This window comes from Pteropus alecto, unplaced genomic scaffold (genome assembly GCF_000325575.1).
Source record: "Pteropus alecto unplaced genomic scaffold, ASM32557v1 scaffold224, whole genome shotgun sequence".
NCBI classification, from domain to species: domain Eukaryota; kingdom Metazoa; phylum Chordata; class Mammalia; order Chiroptera; family Pteropodidae; genus Pteropus; species Pteropus alecto.
The window spans coordinates 5,137,408-5,156,178 of record NW_006436289.1 but is presented as its reverse complement, the minus strand read 5'-3'; the positions used below and the strand labels follow the sequence as shown (position 1 = coordinate 5,156,178).

At 42.1% G+C, this 18,771-nt stretch overlaps 1 pseudogene; it reads right to left on the bottom strand.

The window, feature by feature from the left end:
• Nucleotides 1-11,926: 11,926 nt before the first annotated feature.
• LOC112480467 lies at nucleotides 11,927-12,044 on the bottom strand (annotated as a pseudogene).
• Between the last annotated feature and the right edge of the window lie 6,727 nt (nucleotides 12,045-18,771).

Below are 18,771 nucleotides of genomic sequence, written 5' to 3'. Positions count from 1 at the left end.
AGAAAGTGGGTCTTTGAAAGTCTATTTACTATTCTTGAATAGCTGAAGAGCTCTGGGATAGAATAAGGTCAAGGAATACAGGAGCCAGACATAAGTTTGTCCAATCAACAGAGCCTCAGCCATTTGAGGGGAGATGGCAGGAAGCTTTTCTGGGTAGTAAAGAGTAGAGGCTCATTCAGGGTGCCCCAGTGGTTGGCAATGAATTGTGAGGAAGCACAGAAAATGCTGTACGCAGTCATCTGCAGACTGGAGTGTAGTCCAGAAACAGCAGCCACTTCAGTCACCCCTTTTCCTGTGGTTCAGTTTCTGCCTTCTTTTTAATAGCTTATTCCTTCACAGCTCATGATGACCTTCCCTCTACCTACTCACCTTCTCTCATCCTTAGGGTTGTTGTTCACTCCTGGTTTCATATTCCAGTGGATCCTGCTTTCTACTTTTTCTCCAAGGTCTTGCTCCTGCACCTTTCTCTATAGCCTATCTCAGAGGACCCTCTTGGGCCAGCCAGTTATTATGCAGGAGGGGACGCTCTTTGGACATTATCCTTTTTTAAATCATGCTGTGTTATAACTCAGAAATATGTTTAGGCTTGCAGATGGGGTTTTGGTGCCAGAATCCTATCATTGATTCCTTCACTTTTTAGGGGTTTTCTGCTAAAAGGATGCACCAGAAGGAAAAGGAGCCAAATGGAAAACAAAGCACTATTTTTGTTAAGTACTTCCTTGTCTACCACACAGTGGTAAAAATTGCCAGGGAAAATGTGGCTTAAGCTGAAAGAGTTCAGAGAGGTTTCCAACTTCCTCTCCTTGATTCTCTCTGCCCAGTCTCAGATGGAGAGGGTGGAACCGGGAAGCCAGGCCTACCTCAAGGACACAGGCCCTGCCACATGGGAAACATCCAGCAATGCCCGAGAGGCCAGACCCACTTATTAAACCTACTGTTTGGAAGAAAAGAAGCAGAAGAGAAGAAGACAAACATTGGTCTTGCCCATGAAGGTCCAGTTACCCACCTGCTATGGAATGTGACCCTCTTAGAGCTTCACTGCCTGATATGGGAGCCACTAACCCCATGTGGCTATTGAGCACTTGAAATTGGGGCAAAGTCCAAAGTGAGATGTCCTGTAAGTGTATAATACAAACCTGATTTTGAAGACATAATACAAGGGAAAAGAATGTAAATTACCTTATTAATATTTTGTATATTTCTTGTTGAAATGATAATGTTTTAGATATATTGGGTAAAATAAATTATTAAAGTTAATATCACCTCTTTCTTGTTCCAGTTAAAAAATGTAGATAATTTAAAATTACATATATGGCTCCCATTATATTTCTATTAAACAACATTGTCTTAGTCCGAATGTGTTAGCTGTCTGGGGAACAGCGAGAACAGTGGTGGAGAGAGTGGGGACTACAGAGGGGAGAAGCAGAAGCGGCCCTTCCCAGCAATGCAGATTGCTTGTTTAATAGGCAGTGACCAAGGCCACAGGGTCACGTGATCCAAAACGTGGCAATCTATGTGTAAGCAACTGTGTATGACTCCTTTCCTCAGATGTGGACCCTGGGCATTTTAGATGCTTCTCCATCACAATTAAATAAAAGTTACTTTATTGGTCCATTTATTCAACAGATATTTATTGAGCTCTGCTATGTGGTAGCACTTTTCTAGGCTCTGGGAATACATTCTTGGGTAAAAAAAGGATCTGATCCTATCTAGTTTGATTCTAGTAAGGGAATAAAGACAATGAACAAATAAGAAACCCAATCTACCTATGTCATAAGGGCATAGTGCTATGAAGCAAAACAAGGCAAGATAAAGCTACAGAGAGACATGAGGAGGTGGTGGGTGCTACTTTGGATGGTCATGACAGAGGGCTCACTGACATTTGAGTGAAGACTAGAAGAAGGTGAGGGTGAGAGCCCTGAAGATATGTGAAGCAAGAGAAGACCCTAAGGAAGGAGCATGTATGGCATCTTCAAGGAAGAGGCAGGAAGGTGGTGTGGCTGGAAAATGGTGAGAGATAGGGGAGAGGCAAGAGATGAAGGCCCTAAGTCATTTCCTCAGATGGATGGGAAGCCATTGGAGGGATTGGAGCAGAGGAGTGATGTAATCTATCTAGGTCTTAAAAGGATAAATCTGGCCACTTACTGAGAATAAAGTGGGCAGACAAGTCTGGAAACAGAGAGCCCCGTTAAAAAGTTGTTGCGGTAATCCAGGTGGGAGATGATGAAGCCTTAGATCAAGGGATAGCAGTGATGGATATGCCTTGAAGGCAGAGATAAAAGGATTTGCCGATGGATTGGATATGGAATGGGGGTGAAGGCAGGAGTCACGGATAACTTCAAGGATCTTGGCCTGAGCAATTAGAAGGATGGAGTTGCTAGCAGCTGAGATGGGAAGACTGGGAGGAGCAAGATTCACTTTGGGAGCCTTTAAGCGTGAGATCTCTGTTAGATTTCCAAGAGGAGATAGCAAGTAGGCAGTCAAATATATGAATCTGGGGTTTTGAGAACAGGTCAGGACTTGAGAAATAAATTTCTTAAGGTTCAAACAAAAAAGGAGAGTCACAATGATGAGATATTATCGAAAGCCCTAAGAGATCACCTAGAGATTGAGTGTGTAGAAAAGAGAAGGCTGCAGCCTGGGGGCCCTTCTCTGCTTAAGGGTAGGGAAGATGAGGAGGAACCAGTAAAAAATACAAAAAGAGAATGGCCAGTGCAGTAGGAGGGTAACCAGGACACTGGTGCCCTGGACTGCTGGCAGTCACACCATGTCTGTCTGACCCCAAAGGCCACGAAGGCTACTCTCCACCTCCTGGCACGTGTTTTAACACTTACCGAAAAGTCTTATTTTGATGTATATCTCTCCCTAATACAGATTCTGGCATTTAGTAAACTCAATAAATATTTGAATAAATATTGAATAAATAAGCATTTAAAGAAGGAGAAAGGTGTAGTCTAGCATTTTTGTTAGTTTTCGTATGCACTGGTAATGAAATTGTTTATTTTTTTATTTTATTTTATTTTTTGACACTAATATTCCCTTGTGTTAGGCGTAGGGAGCAAAGAAGGGTGAGAATAACAACTGGGGGTGGCAAGGAGGCACCACTGAACACAGACTTGGTCTATATTAAGCAGACCCCTGCCATCACTGTAAGCTGACAAACCATGTGAAGGGCAAAATCACCACAGGCAACATGGGTGTTCTCATTGTTCCAGACACTCGTGCTCCCATTAGGAGATTTAGCCAATGTGTCGCCAGGCCCAGAGCTCAGCCCTGACTCTGCACAAAGTACTGTGCCCTTGGGAACCAAATCTTATATTGGTGTCTCTCTGAAAATCAAACTCCATTTTGTGCTCAGCCAGAGTGGCTGGATAGCTATTTTATTATTGATCAAACAGGGCTCTAAAGAGATGAGAAGAATCTTAAAAGGCTCCCTCGGATGACGTGGGCAGCTGTGATTCAAGTCAGAGAAATAAGCCTTGTGCTTATTTCAGGACCAGAGGCCTAACTGTGTCAAAACAGAAGCTGAAAAGTTTGACTACGCTGGAGCAGGAACTGTATTGTTACAATCCCACGCTGTCATGCTTTCCTTATCATGATCAGAGCAAACCATACACACAAGTCTTCCCAGACCATGCTTCCTCTATTGGCAAAATCTGGGTTAACGTGGAAAACTTCAGCCATTTGGATAGTTGCAAATATCTGGGTGTTTGTCACTATGTAGTCAAAGTCCGAACTGAGCCAGCATGGGGCTATTATTTCCTGTGTGTATGTTATGGAAGCGATCTCCCAACTTCTCCTTATCTGTTCATAGAGAGGATGCAGATTTCTTTTTAAGAAGGCCTACTTTGGAAAGAAGGAGAGAGAGAAATAGGAATATTGTACTAGGCATTTTATAGTCTTATTCTATTTACTCCACACAGATAGCTATGGATTTGACCCATGATGGGCATGCTCATAGAACTCATGCAAGGTCATATGCTTGTAAGAAGTAGAAGTTAGAATCAGATCCAGGAAAATAGCAGAGGTGAGATTCAAACCACCACCTTATGCCACTGAGGGGAAAGTTCTAGCTGAAAGGGAGAGGCTGGAGATAGAGATGAGGGGTTTATTGATGGAATAATAGTAACCAGAAGAACTACCTCCTCCCCTCCTTCCGTTCTCTTTTCCCTCAGACTGGGAAAAAGAATGGCACCTTGTTTGATAACTTACTTAATCAAGCTCTTGTAAATGGTGATTTCAAAGTATCAGCAGGGTCTTGATGTAGCTAAAGGAACAGCCATTAAGGAGTGGAAGGTTTAGTAATAGGCCCATTTTTTATTCTCAGTGGCCCAAAGGGGTACAATTTGAAAGGAGTCTGGAAGTTTGGGAGGAGGAATTAAACTAATACTGATCTGCATAGTGATGTAGGCTATTAACTTCGTTGTGGGCTGAGATGACCTTGCACATTATGGAATAGTAGTAATGTTTCTTTACCTCCTTATGCTCTGAGAATTAATGCTCATCCACAGGAGGTAGGAGCGTGTGTGTGTGTGTGTGTGTGTGTGTATGAGGGAGAGAGATCTGTGAGGTTTTTTGTTTCTGATTTAAAAATTGCTTCTATATCTGAGCTATCTACTATGGTAGCCATGAGCCACATATAAATTTAAATTAATTAAAGTTAAAATAAATACAATCAAAAATTCAGTTTCTTAGCCTCACTAGTGACCAGTGGCTACAGTATTGGATGGCACAGATATGGAATATTTCCACCATTACAAAAGTCATATGGGACAGCATTGCTCACGACCCTTGGAAGAACAGACAGCAGGGTGACCTCAGAGAGGACCAAATTTGGAATACCAAGTCATGTCTGCACTGTCTTGGGCCACGATTCTGGACTGACTAATTGAACGATAAATGAATACATGTGGTTAGTTGTGTGAGATGGCTGTAGGAGGCAGAGGTTGGAGGCAGAGGATGGAGGAGGGATATTAGGATTTAAGGTTTTTTATGGGAAGCATGGAGCTAGTGGGGTGAGGGGCTGGTAAGGGCATAGGGATGACGGAGATCAAAGCGTTGTGAAGCAAGACTGGTGAGTCACTGTGGGTGACTTGTGCCACTTTCCTTTTTTCTGTTAATAGGAAAAGAAACAACGAGGGCAAGACTGGCAGCTGATGAAAAATTGGCCCTTCTTTCATATCTAAGTGTCTTGAAACAGTGGTCCCCAACCTTTTGACACCGAGGACCAGTGCTCCTATGAGAATCTGATGCCTGATGATCTGAGGTGGAGCTGAGGCGGTGATGCTAGTGCTGGGGAGCAGCTACAAATACAGATGAAGCTTTGCTTGCTCACCCCTTGCTGTGCAGCCAGGTTCCTAATAGACCACGGACTGTTAGAAGTTCCTGGCCCAGGAGGTTGGGGACCCCTGTCTTAGAAGATGATCTAAACTTGTCTCTGTTTTCTCTGTTTCCTAGTGGGATTACCTGTAGACCCCAAGGGATTCATCAAATACCTTCTCCCTAGGGTCCCTGTATTAGTTTCCTAGGACTGCTGTAACAAACTTCCACAAATTGGGTGACTTCTAACAATAGACATTTCTTCTCTCACAATTCTAGAGGCTAGAAAAACAAAATCAAAAAAGATGTTGGCAGGAACATGCTGCCTCTGAACACTTTAGGGAAGAATCCTTCCTGGCCTCTTCGAGCTTCCAATGGTTGCTGGCAATCCTTGGTGTTCTTTGATTTGTAGATGCATCATTCCAATCTCTACCTCCATTTTCACATGGACATTTTCCCTGTGTGTCTGTGTCTCTGTGTCCAAATACTTCTCTTTTTATAAGGACAGCAGTCGTATTGGATTTAGGGCTCATTCATCCAGTATGGGCCATCTTAACTTGGTTGCATCATTTTTTCAGCCATTAGTATAATAACCATAATCAATCTATTTCCAAATAAGGTCACACTCATGGCTTCCTACTGGGCATGAATTTTGGAAAGACACTATTTAATCCAGTACAGTCTCTGATTTAGAGGTCCCCTCACCTCCTGGTTAAATGAAAGTAGAGATCTTATTTTTTTGTCATTTATTCAGTTAACTCATTTTAGAAACTTTGTTTACAATCTACTATGCTCAAGGCTATAGTTGGCACTGGGGGCATAAAGAAAAAATAAACACAGCCATTGACCTTAAGCTTCTTGCTATCCTTTGCGTGGCTAGATTGAATTTCAGTTTTCTTGTCTTTCTTATTTCTGGGTTTGGGTAGGCATGTGAAGGAGGACATCTAGGACAGTGGTGGAACCAAGAAACTTAGGGAACAAGCCTGCAGTGTGCAGAGTCCCACCTGTAGCCAAGCCTTAGTTAGAAGGGGGGTTTCTTACTTTGGATGCTTAAATGAATCTTAAAACAACACCCAGAGGAGGTGTTCATAACATCACCTTCATGTTGTCCCTATGCCTCCCACCCACCTCTAGGGCCTATCAGTGTCACCCTTGACAAGGATATAATGCTACCTATTCCTTAGGAGGTACTGCTTGTGTATACTTTGTTTAAGAGAAATTGCCTAAAAAGTTGCTCTAGAGTTCATGGTGTCTGTTTTGTTGTGCAATTAAACTTTGCATTAATTACCCCCTGATTCCAATCAAAAAATTTTCTCTCTAGTAAAGTGCTTTAGGCTGGCCTAATTCCCCTGGGGTGGAAGAACGTTCTGTTGGTGCCAGATAAATCTGATAAACAACCTCACAATTGCTCGCATTAGTCCTTTTGAAAGATCTACTATGGTTTTTGTGCAAAGCTAATGTGAATGTTGAGCGTACCGGGGCTCTCTTTGGGTGAACTTCAATTACTGTGTCATTATTAATAGAAGCTCTTCTTCTGTTTCCTCTCATTATGCAGCTCAATTACAGAGACCCCCTCTCAGCTTCTGTGTTCTTTCCATTTGTTTACCACTGGTGGGTGAGCATTTTCAGGTGGGGATGATTCACTGGGTGCTAAGGAGTGTGGCCCGTCCTATGTCTTCTAATCAAAGTGTGTGTCACACTATTATTTTTCAAAACAAGAAAATTGCAGTGGAGAAAGAAGAACATTGATTGTAAGTGAAGTGCTACTGGAAGCAATTAAAGGGCTCAGAAGGTGAATTTCATTAATGCTGTGTTATTGTGGGAGCTTGGCCCCTTGCTAAACCTAGCCTCTGAATCTCATTTTCTCTCTTCAGTGGTAAAGGTCTAGGGAGGCCTCAGTGAGTCTAATGAGTCCATGGAGAGGCTGGGTCCAGAGAGGAGGCAACAACTGCACACTGTTCGTCTGACTGCTGTCAGGAATCTGAAATAAGCTTTCTATTTAGCACAAAGATGACATCCCTTCTACCAAACCCTGTAGTTCAGGTGCAAAACTGTACCTGTGGTGAGATAAAGTGGACAAATGAGGCAATTAATCGTTGGGTGTTGAGAACCTACTATGGAGAGAGAAAACGTTGTTAGTCCTGAATTTTCCAGGTTTATTTCTCTTTTAAAATCTACGTCTAAATTCCAACCTTCAAATAGACTCCAAATGAAACCCTTTATTTGGCATAGTCTTAACTGTCAAAATGTTTCATTACACAGGAAAACATGTTCACTCCTAATATTTTCAAAACAGACGTACTTGCTGCAGCACTCATGGGACATGCAAACAGATGCCCTGGAGCTGAAAGGAAAGCCAAGTGTTTCTGAAGGATTCCCACTCGTGTCATCTTTTGAGGGTAAATTCACGCATTAGTGGAGATACATGGAATTCTTTCAAAACACTTTACTTGCTAAGATGGTCCAGTCAATGGAAAAAGTGATAAGACTCTAGAGAAAAAGGCTTTTAAAAAGTGTTTCTGCTTTTGGGTGACACTTCACCCATTATTGCAGGTGTCTTACCAGCTCCGGCATCTGGGTCCCAGGGTCCTCTAGGATTGGCACTCAGTATGCAGTATGTTTTGTGAGTAAATATATAAGGCCCATCGCTGCAGCTTTGAAACAACTTTTCTGATGAAATTCATTTTTTCAGCCATTAGTATAATAACCATAATCAATCTTCTCATTGCCAAGCACAGAATTCCTGTGCAGCCAATTCTCAGTGATGCGAAGTAACTGATGTGCCAATCAGATAAATATTGTGTTAAATTGCACTAAACAACAGTGATAAATGGCATGTTATAGACACAGTAAAATCGTGTTTCTTCTTAGATCCATTTCAGAATTCAAGGACATCAGAGTGAAGTCCATGATCAAATCAGTGGGTGACTAGGATAGAGTCTGTCAGGTCTTTCAGCGTTTTGGTATTTATTGCATAATGAACTACTTCAAAACTTAATGGCTTAAACAAGAATGATGTTTTATTTTTCATGATTCTGCACTTGGGGCTGGGTTCAGTGGGATGATTCTTTGGTTCCATGAATGGCTGCTGGGGCTGGAATATCCAAGAAGGCATCGTCACTCCATGATTCTGCCTCAGCTGGGATGGCTGGGATGGATGGGGCCAGATGGCACATTCTATCTCTTTCTCTCTTTCTTTTTTTTTCCATGTGCCCTCTCCAATGTGTTGCTGGACCTCTTGTCATTGTGGCTTAGGGATCCAAGTGAGAGCATTCCAAGAGGACAAGCCGAAAGAAGACTACACAAAGAGGATGTGATTACAGGGAGGCATGGCTCATTGGTGGCCTCTGGAATAACAGTCTGTTGTACTAGGAATGTTCCTTTCGATCCCAGAAGGTACACACACACATGCACACACACAAGCACACACACACACATACACGCACACAAATATACACTCATACACTCATTCATGGAGGCATGTGCCATCTGGAAACTAGAGTCTATTATTCTTGGCACCAGAAAACTCTCCTTTGTAGCTCTAAAGTTTGTGGCCTGTTCTCTTCCCTCTTTTTCTAGCTTTCTTGATATATAATTTACATACCATAAAGTCAACTTGTTTAAAGTATACAATTCAATGATTTTTAGTTTACAGATTTGTACAATTACCATGATCCAATTTTAGAAAATTTTTATCATTCCCCAAAAAACACTTGTCCCCATTAACACTTACTCCACACCCCACCCCCACTTGTCCTGGCTCCACCAGAGGCAATAATCTATTTTCTGTCTTTCTTTATGGATTTGTCTGTTCTAGACATTTCACATAAATTAAATCATATAATATATGGCCTTTTTGTGACACTTCTTTTGCTTAGCATGTTTCCAAGTTTTATCTGGTTTTACCGGTTCTTTAAGTTTATTCCTTTTATTGATTAATAAAAGGAATATTTTATTGTTTGGATAGATATACCACATTTTGTGTATCCATTCATCAGATGGTAGATAGTTGGGTTGTTGGTCTATGAGTAATGTTGCTATAAACATTCATGTACAAGTTTTTGTGTAGGCATATGTTTTCACTTCTCTTGGGTAGATATCTAGGAGTATAATTGATGGGTGAAAACTCTATGTTTATCATTGTGAGGAACTGCCAAACTGTTTTCTGAAGCGGCTGCCCCATTTTACATTTCCATGTTTGCTTGTTTTCATTCTCACAGAGGACAGACACTTCCTTGTTTAAGATGGCTTGGAAAAGAGGTACAAGAAAGACACCATGCTATCTCAAAACCACGTTTGATCTCAGAACTCTGTGATTCTCGATGCCAAAACAAATAATGGAATTAACAGAAATGTTTGAGTATTTTGGTGTCAAAAGGGAGGCTTGAGTCACTTTGTAAGAGTTTAGTAAACCTGTGTCTAAACAAGTTGTTTTCAGGCATTTCTCACTTTGCTGATGCCCAGCTCTGCATTTTGACCACCCAAAAAGTTTGTGCCCCAAATTCCTGAGGTAGACCTGAGCAAGCACCAATTCAAAGCTCAGAGAGTCTCCAGCGTAGAAATATCCAACCTGTTATTTTCTGCCTCAAGGATCCAGGTGAGTTGCTTCTGTGGTAAGACTCAGAGGCTCTGAGAGGCCAGGGAATTCAGATTACACAGACTGGGGAGATGCCATTTTCCTTATTGACTTGGCCAGAGGGCCAAGGACCTATTTTCCCTCACCCCTTCCCAACTCTTCTTTGGAGAGTTAATCTCCTAAGGTAATAGTCCAGGTTTCTTTTAGATACAAGGAATTGCCTCTTATTAGCTGTGTGGGGTAGTTGGACCGAGAAAGCAGAATCTATCTACAAGCTTGGCGTTCCTCATTTCAACCTGCCAGACCCCTTTTTTCACTTCACTAAGTCTCCTCTAGATCATGGCCTGGGCAGGAAAGGCTAGAAACTTGTACATTTAAAAGTCTCTTTATGAAAAATAGTGGATTCTTAAAACACCCTACTAGAAGGATGGGCCTTTTGGGCCTTTCTAACCTCTCTGTATTGAAACTGTCCCTGTACCCTCTGTCTCCCCCAGGAAACTCTGGGCTGCTGAGGGCAAAGCTGGGTTTCATTATAGTTGTCACTGCATGCCACAGAGCAGGCTCACAGTAAGCATTTGAAGAGGGAATGAGTGAATGAGGACAGTTATATGAAGGAGAGGACTAGGTCTTCGTGTATCTAGTGGGCTCTCACGTGACGTGGAGCCAATCTAGTCTACGTAACTTCCCAGGGAAGATTATGTCCTTGGGGATGGATGTTATGGGCAGATTTGCTCTCAATACAAGGAAAAACTTCCTCAGCATTAGAACTGCTGCCTTAGGGAAGGGGCGATGTCTTGGTCACCGCGTCTTTAAACAGAAGCCAGATTTCTATCTGGAGAAATAAGTGAGGGGATTACTGGTGAAGGGCTGGATGACCTCTTTGGATCCCTTCCAATTCTGAGGTAAACCAGCTGTTGCTGGGTGTGGGGGCTGGGAGGCACCTTCTGTTTTTCCAAATTCATGTTAAAATAGACTCAACTCTTCCTCGCAGATTTACTACACAAAGTGTTTGGGAAATGTCGATGATACTCAACACCTTGCGGAATTGACTAGAGAAGGCAGCAGCTGTTTTGTCCCCCCAGTTCCCCTTGGATGTTTCTCCCTGTCTTCCTTGTAGGACATCAGCGTCTAGCTTCTTGTCTGTTTCACTGTTACTGCATCTCTCCCCATGTTCTCACTCCGGGCAGGGGGTAGGGGAGGGGTCTTCCCTCCTTTCCTCAGGATGTCTCTCTATGACTCTCCTTTCCTGATCAGAGCCATTTGACTTCTTTGCTTCTCTACTCTTGTACACTTGCACCCGTCCCTCTGTACCCACCCCCAGAAAAGAAACCTACTGTTATCAGGAACCATTCTGTGGAAAGTGATCTATGTGTTTAATGACATGGAGTTTCCTTTGGAATCTCTGTGAGAATTCAACATTTTCAAATTCAGAAGATAGGGAAGAGAAAGAAAGAAAATGAAAGAGAAAGTTCCTTTTCCTCTCCCATTTAGAAGAGCCTAGAATTCCCTCACCCCCTCGCCCCGGCTCCAACCTCCTCTCCACCCAGGAAGAAGAAATATGCAGCATTTCACAGTGGTGAGGTCAGGGAGGGTGGTGAGTGTGAGGTTAGTATTTCTCAAGACATAGAGCTGATGTCCTCAGGACTTTCTCTGGTCCCCACGATTACGTGAGCAGCTCCTTTCCCCATAGCTCTATATGCCTTTTCTTATCACATTACCACAGTTGTGATTTCACATTTACATGTGAGGTTATTTGATTGGTTTTTGGATTCCCCATGATATTTTAAGCTCTTTTATACCAAAGACTGTGTCAGTTTAAATCACCATTGAATCCACACAAGGCCAACAAAAATTCTGGGCATACAGTAAGAGCTCTATTAATATTTGTTAAATGAACAAATAGATGGAAATTTAAAAAATAACATGAATATTTCATATGGACTTTTTTTTTTTAGGTGAGGCAATTCTTGGTTGACCTCACGGATTGCAAGGACCTTGTCAGCTTACAATCCCTTATTTTTTTATTTTTTACACCTACAGCACCTGGTCTTCCTAAGTGGTCTCTCATCCAAGTACTAACCAGGCCCGACCCTGCTTAGCTTCCAAGATCAGATGGGATCGAGTTTGTTCAGGGAAGCTGGCCATAGACTCATATGGACATATTTTAAATAAATATGTATTTATATGAACTGCAGAGTAGTCTTTGGGAGAAAATTAATCTTCATAGTTGAATCTGATTTCAGGTACTTGAGGAGAAAGAAGATGAAGCCCAAATAAGTGCTTCCACCATCCCCAGCCTCACTCCCTTTCACTTTCAAGAGATCAGAACTCCCCCTCCATTTCCCAGCCAAACCTATGGGTATTGAGACCAGAGCCCCAAATTCCCCATATGGAACCTGCCAAACAGAATAGAGAAGACTTTGCTATATAGAACTGTGGGCCTATCACAGGAAGGTACCCAAGGATTGTGTTACTTGGGTGCCCAGTCAAAAGGGCACAGTAAAAAATTGGTGTAAAGTAAGGGCTTACGGGGAGAAGATTAGAGGAAAAAAGAGAGGTAGGAGAGTTAGGAAGTGAGGGAGCCTCTATGAGTGTAGTCTTCCAGAAACTTGGCCAATGAAACTTGCTCTTTGTGTGGTACAAGGGGACTAGGTGGCCAGACCAGGGACCAACACTAATAAGGAAGAGTTCTCTACTTGTCGAGTGAGCCAAAGAGGAAAGAGATAGAGAGGAGGAAAGAAGAGCCAACATCAGATACAGAGGGAAGATTGCAGGCAGACTAGGCTCACTTACTAGATTATTTGCATCTGATATGAGCACTGGGATGATGTGAAATGATGACTACAATTTCAGGTAATTACAGCCATCACACTCCCTCCTTTCCCTTCCCAGGTGCTGCCTCCACTCTAGACCTTAAAGAATGGTGAGGAGGAAACCTAGAAGAAGGGATGGTTCCAAGATATCCCTGGGGAGGGGGCTGTAGTATCTGAGAGTCTATCCCATCTCTACCAGCTTGCCTGCCCACTGCCAAGCAGCCTATTGATGTTTGTTTTTTGTTTTTTTGTTTATTTGACAGGACCACATACATACACATAGTTGCTGGCATACACAATTAATCCTGTGGAGTATTTCTGATTTGTGGTTTAACCCTGTCCTGCACGTAACAGGTCTGGGTCCCAGGGCCCCATGGCTGGCTCACATGGTTCCCTAGCAACCAGATGAGACAGGGAAATGTGCACAGTTTCATCACCACAAGATGTTAGGTCAATTAATATTCATTAGCAGTGTCTGTGTTTGGCTGCTAGGAGACATTATAGAGAAAAAAAATCTTTGTTGCCTGAGTGGGGGATGGAAGGGGTGTAGGGACCAATGAATATGTATATTATGAACTGAAGATGCATTTTCTTATATTAGCACATTGGCCTGTCTGCACGTGTACATGCAGATTTTTTAAAAATTCATCTTTTTATTTACTGTTATTCCTCCAAGTTCATTGTATGGGAATACATTTCAGAAACAATAAGAAGGTTCTACCCCAAAATATTTATCATGGCTCGTTTATAGCACCTGATATTATATCACTAGTAATTATTTTATTTATTCTATGACTTTTTTCAGATTCCATTGTATAGTCAATGGAGTCTGACAAATATGGTAGAACAAAAAAGAAAAACACATAAATTGGTTTTATACTTATCATGTAAAGATAACCATTATTAATCTTTTTCGTGTATGCCCTTTGGGTGTTTTTTTTTCTTCCAGAGATATCACACACATACACACACACACACACAGAGTCACACACAGTTTTATGAAAATAATATTCTATATATACTGTTTTACAGACTGCATTTTACAATTTGGCATTATTATTATGAATGTTTTCTCATGTCTATAAGAATTTTCTACATCTTTTTTATTAGTTGCATAATATTTCAGTGATTCTATTTCCTATGGTTCATTTAACTCATGATTCTATTCATGCATTTAAATTGTTTACATTTTTTTTGCTATTATAAATAAGGCTGCAATGAATATCCTTGTGCGTTTATCTTTGAGGCCTTGTCCAGTTATTTCTTTAAAGTAAATTTCTAGAAGCAGAATGGCACATTTAAAGGTCTTTTATATACTTTGTCATGTTTCCTTTCAGAGAGAAGGAAACATTTTCCACTTTTATCAATAGTGAATGAAGATACCCTGATGATCTTTTTAAATAACTCTAGCAAAGATTAACATGAAGTCCCCAATGCTCAGTATCTGAGTTTTGTCAGAAACCTCTTTTTACCATACTAAGACTGGAGCCCTGAGCCCCTTTGAGAGAGAGGGTGCAAATTTTAAATTAAGGGGATCTGGGAGTACAGATGACTGGTGATTTTACTTCAGCTTGTCAAGTGTTTCCAGGCAACTCATCCTCAACAGCCCCAAAGTGCAACCTGAAACCAGCTAGCACAAAGTCTGTCCCTACAGTGATGACATTCTCCCTTGGACTTCATACTCTGCTCTGGACAGACAGCTGCTGGTCATGAGGTGGACCTCAGGGAGCTCTTATTTTTAGTCTCAGGGCTCTGATAGCCCTGAGTCCCAACTCCAGAAAGATGATGAGGTGATCACAGAGGAGGCTCTGAGGGTTGGTGGCATGCCCAAAGGGCTTGCCTCAGGACAGAGAAAGCAGGTCTCAGTTGCCTAGGGAGTCCTGATGAAAGAGATGAGAGTAGGATTATGAAAGGCAGCAACACCTGTGGACTCAGCAGTCCTCCCAATACTGCTCTGATGTGGCAAAGTTTCCTTCTTAATCCTAGCAAACAGAGAACTAACTCCTCCTACCTTCGAGCTATGTGGGGCAGGAGATGGGCCACGGGAGTGGGAACAAGGTCTGTTTGGCCCTTTTTCTGGATTCTTTTTAAAAACAGTCCTTGTCAAGGATGACCAACTGCCACAACTTGAACTTCCAAATCAATGGGACCAACACAAACACTTGTGCCCACTAGGCCAGACTAGGCAAAGAAACTCCCTGTAGGGATGAAACTCCCTTGATGAGGTCTGATGGCTTAGGACAAGGACAAGTGGCGGGGAATGGGGTAGTGTAGAGTAGTGGTTCGCGAAGTGTGGCTTGCGTACCAGCAGCATTGGCATCTGGGAGCTTATCAGAAATGCAGTTTTGTGAGTCCCACCCAAACCCACTGAATCAAAATCTCGGGGAGAGTTCTCCAGGTGAACTCAAGGCGTCCTCCAGGTGGTCCTTATGCCTAATCAAATTTGAGGTATACTGATGTGGAGCACAGGACATAAATTTTCAGTTGTGACTTTATGTGCCATCCCGTTGGGACCCCAGGTAAGGCACTTTACCGCTTTTGGCTTCAAGTGAGGACAAGCAGTCTTTGCCGCAATCCTCTCCTCAGTATATCATGTAAGTCAGGTGTGTGTGTGTGCATGCGTGTGTGCATGTAGGCGTGCACGTGTGTGTAACTGTGGGTGGCTAATTTGGCCCCAGTTCTTCTATTTTCTTTCCCTTTCTCTCCCATGAGATGGTAAGGATAAACACTTTTGGAAACAAAAGCCCCATGTAAAAACCAACCGATGATATTTACCGCAAAGTCCTCTGGGAAGAGGATCTTGGGGTCCCCCATCGGGCTGCTCGGCAGATCCCAGCAGGATGACATGTTCTCGCGGATAAGGGAGGAGGTCCTAAAGAGCAAAGTAAAATATTGGTTTGAATTGGGGATGATTTGAATTTATGAATTTCTGTCAGCTTATTATTTCAGAAAATGCTCTCAGTTCCAGTTTAAACTGCCTAGAAGGCGCTTTTCTTTTTCTCTTAAAACAAATTGGTGGAATGCATGCTACAATAAAACATTGCTATCTGGGTTTAATTAAGAATTCATCGAATTAGTGAGGTTTTGGGATGTCCCCTAGAGTCAATTGTTTTGAGGTTTCTCCTAAAGTCAATGTGCCTTGGTGTGAATCCAGGCTCTAACATTTACAAATGTGTGACCCTGAGCGAGTGACTGAACCTCTCTGTGCCTCGGTTTCCTCATTTATAAATTGGGACTAATAGTGGTAACTACCATTAAGTATTGTGAAGATCACATGGGTTAATAATATATGGCAAGTACTGAGACTGCATTTCGGCATGTGTTGGCTCTGCTCGCTGTTCAGGTCACTTCAATTCTGGTCTCCTCTGTTCAAATTCAGGCTCACGTGGCTTCCATGCAGCTCAGCCTCACTGTCATTTCTACAACAGGATCCAGCTGCATTTGGAGCTAACTGCTTTCTCTCTTTTCATCTCCCTCTCCCTTCCCTCCAATTTCCATTTCTTTTGTGAAATAGTTAAAGTGCTTGACATAATTAGCTGTTAATTGTTAGCAGCTGTACCCATTATCAGTTTAATGCCTAATTAATTGCAACAATTAATGCTGCCTATCCTGTTTTAGGAACTGTTGATGAGGGAAGGCTGGTGTTGTTTAAGTTATATCTTAATTAATTTACCTCCGATTTTTAGCATTTGACTAAAAATTCTAAACTAGGGGTTCTTTGCCTCATATGAATAATTATCAGAGGATCAATTGAATGTGCAATGGCCTGGGGTCCATCCTGTGATGGTTGGGAGTCAGCATTCACTTTTAGGAGTGAAGCTTCCAGAAGCTCCTGGCTGTCCTATTGCATTGTGGGGCCCTGTACACAGTGCAGGGGCCCTGTACAAATGCACTCTTCTCTGTAAATTTTTCCACGCTGCCATGTTGTAAGAAATTGATAAACCAAGAGCCTCAAAAGCAAATGGATTTCTCCCTACTACTTTGTTCAAACCTGCAATGGAGCATTCATCTCCTTTGTAGATGACTTGTATGGACAACAGACGTGGGGTGTGAGCTCCTGCAGGGCACGACTGTCTGGGTCACAACCACATCTCCAATGGTAGTAGGATTTTTAGTCAACTAAAAGGAGAAACAGAATGGATAAGGCATAGTCTCCATTTTTCGAGTTTCTTCTGGGAGCCAGGCATAGTGCTACATGCTTCCAGCACATTTAAAAAAAATTCTCACAATAACACTGCAAGGTGGGTATTATTATCCTTTCTATCTCTGTTTTACAGATGAGGAAACCAAGAGGTTAGGTACCTGGCAAATAACAGAATTATAGCTCAAGTCTACATTATTTCACTTCCAGTAGACTTGCCAGTGTACAGTCTTTCTTAGAGTAAATGAATAGGTGAATCTTGCAGCACTGTGTTCTAAAGTGACTGGTTTACTTTTAGAGCCTTAGTACCGGACCGCATTTCTTTGGATGATCCCATTGTCAATCATTCAAGGAAGAGGCCAATCCTGGTTCAGGCAATGTTGGGACAGGAGGGCCTTTGACATAGCACAGAGGTCCCCAACCTTTTTAGCACCAGGGACAGGTACTCCTACGAGAATCTAATGCCTGATTATCTGAGGTGAAGCTGAGGCGGTGATGCCAACGCTGGGGAGAGTATGCAAATACAGATGAAGCTTCACTGGCTCACTTACTGCTGTGCGGCCTGGATCCTAACAGGTCATGGACCGGTACCAGTCCGCGGCCCGGGGATTAAGGACCCCTGACTTAGCAATAGGATATGAAGGCAGGTGGCAGAGGCAAGCTTGAGAAACACATTTCTTTCTTTGGGCTTGGAGGAGTTGGAAACCTATACCCTGCGATGAGAGATGAGATCCAGAACACTCTGCAGGATAGTAAGCTTGTCTCAGCAGCATGACAGCAGGCCAGCTGGAGACACCGTTGTAAGTAAGACATCACTGTGGTCTTAGTTCTTAAACTCTGAGAAGAGTCACGTTTAATACCCAAGTGTAGAAGTCTAAAATAAGGATTCCTAAAAGATTCCAATTCCAATCCTTGGATCCCTCAAAAGATTCTAGTCCTAATCTCCTGAATTTGTGAATGTTACTTGATGCAGCAAAAAAGGACTTTATATGTGATTAAGGACCTTGAGATGAAGAGGTTATCCTTAATACCTTGGTGAGCCCTCAATGCAATCAAAGATATCCTTGTAAGAGAAAGGCAGAGGGACATTTGACATAGAAGAAAAGGAGAAGGCGATATGTCCACAAAGGCAGAGATCTGAGTGATGTGGTCACAGCCAAGGAATACTGGCAGCCACCAGAAGCTGAAGGAGACAAGAAGCAGATTCTCTTCTAGAGCCTCTGGAGGGAGCAAGGTCCTGCGGACACCGTGATTTCAGCCCTGTGATACATAATGTCAGACTTCTGACCTCCAGAACTGTGAGAGAATAAATTTCACTTGTTTTGGGCTACAAGTTTGTAGTAATTTGTTACAGCAGGCATAGGAAACTAAAACATCGGGTTTAAAGTTTTCCTTGTTATAATCTCTTTATGTTATCCCTGAGTGTTCGGCAAAGCTTTAAGTCAAAAAAAGAAGAAGAAGAAGAAAAAGAAAAAAAATAATAAAAGAATTAATGATAAGAGCCAAGTTTCCTGTTTTGGGAATTATGTAGTTGAGAGGTTCCTTGGAGTAAATATATAACCCATTATAGTGATTTTAGGGTGGCAAGTTTAGGATTAGGTCTGAATGCATATTTAAGAGAACACTCAAATACTTAATAAGAAGTAAGTTTATTATTAACCCATTTTCCATTTAGAAAAAAAAAGTTCAGCTCACTGCCAGCATTAATTTAATTTTACATAAACATACTCTTTGAGACTGAAGCAAATCTGACTGGTTTTCTATGTGAAAATAAAATATAAAAACTGTTCTTGGAGTTATTTCTAAACAGAACTTGTCTCTAATCCTAATGTAACAGAAATGTATACATAAATTGGATCCATCAAATGAATCTTTGGCTAACCACTGTTCGAGAATGATGTTAACATTATGAGTAGGAATGC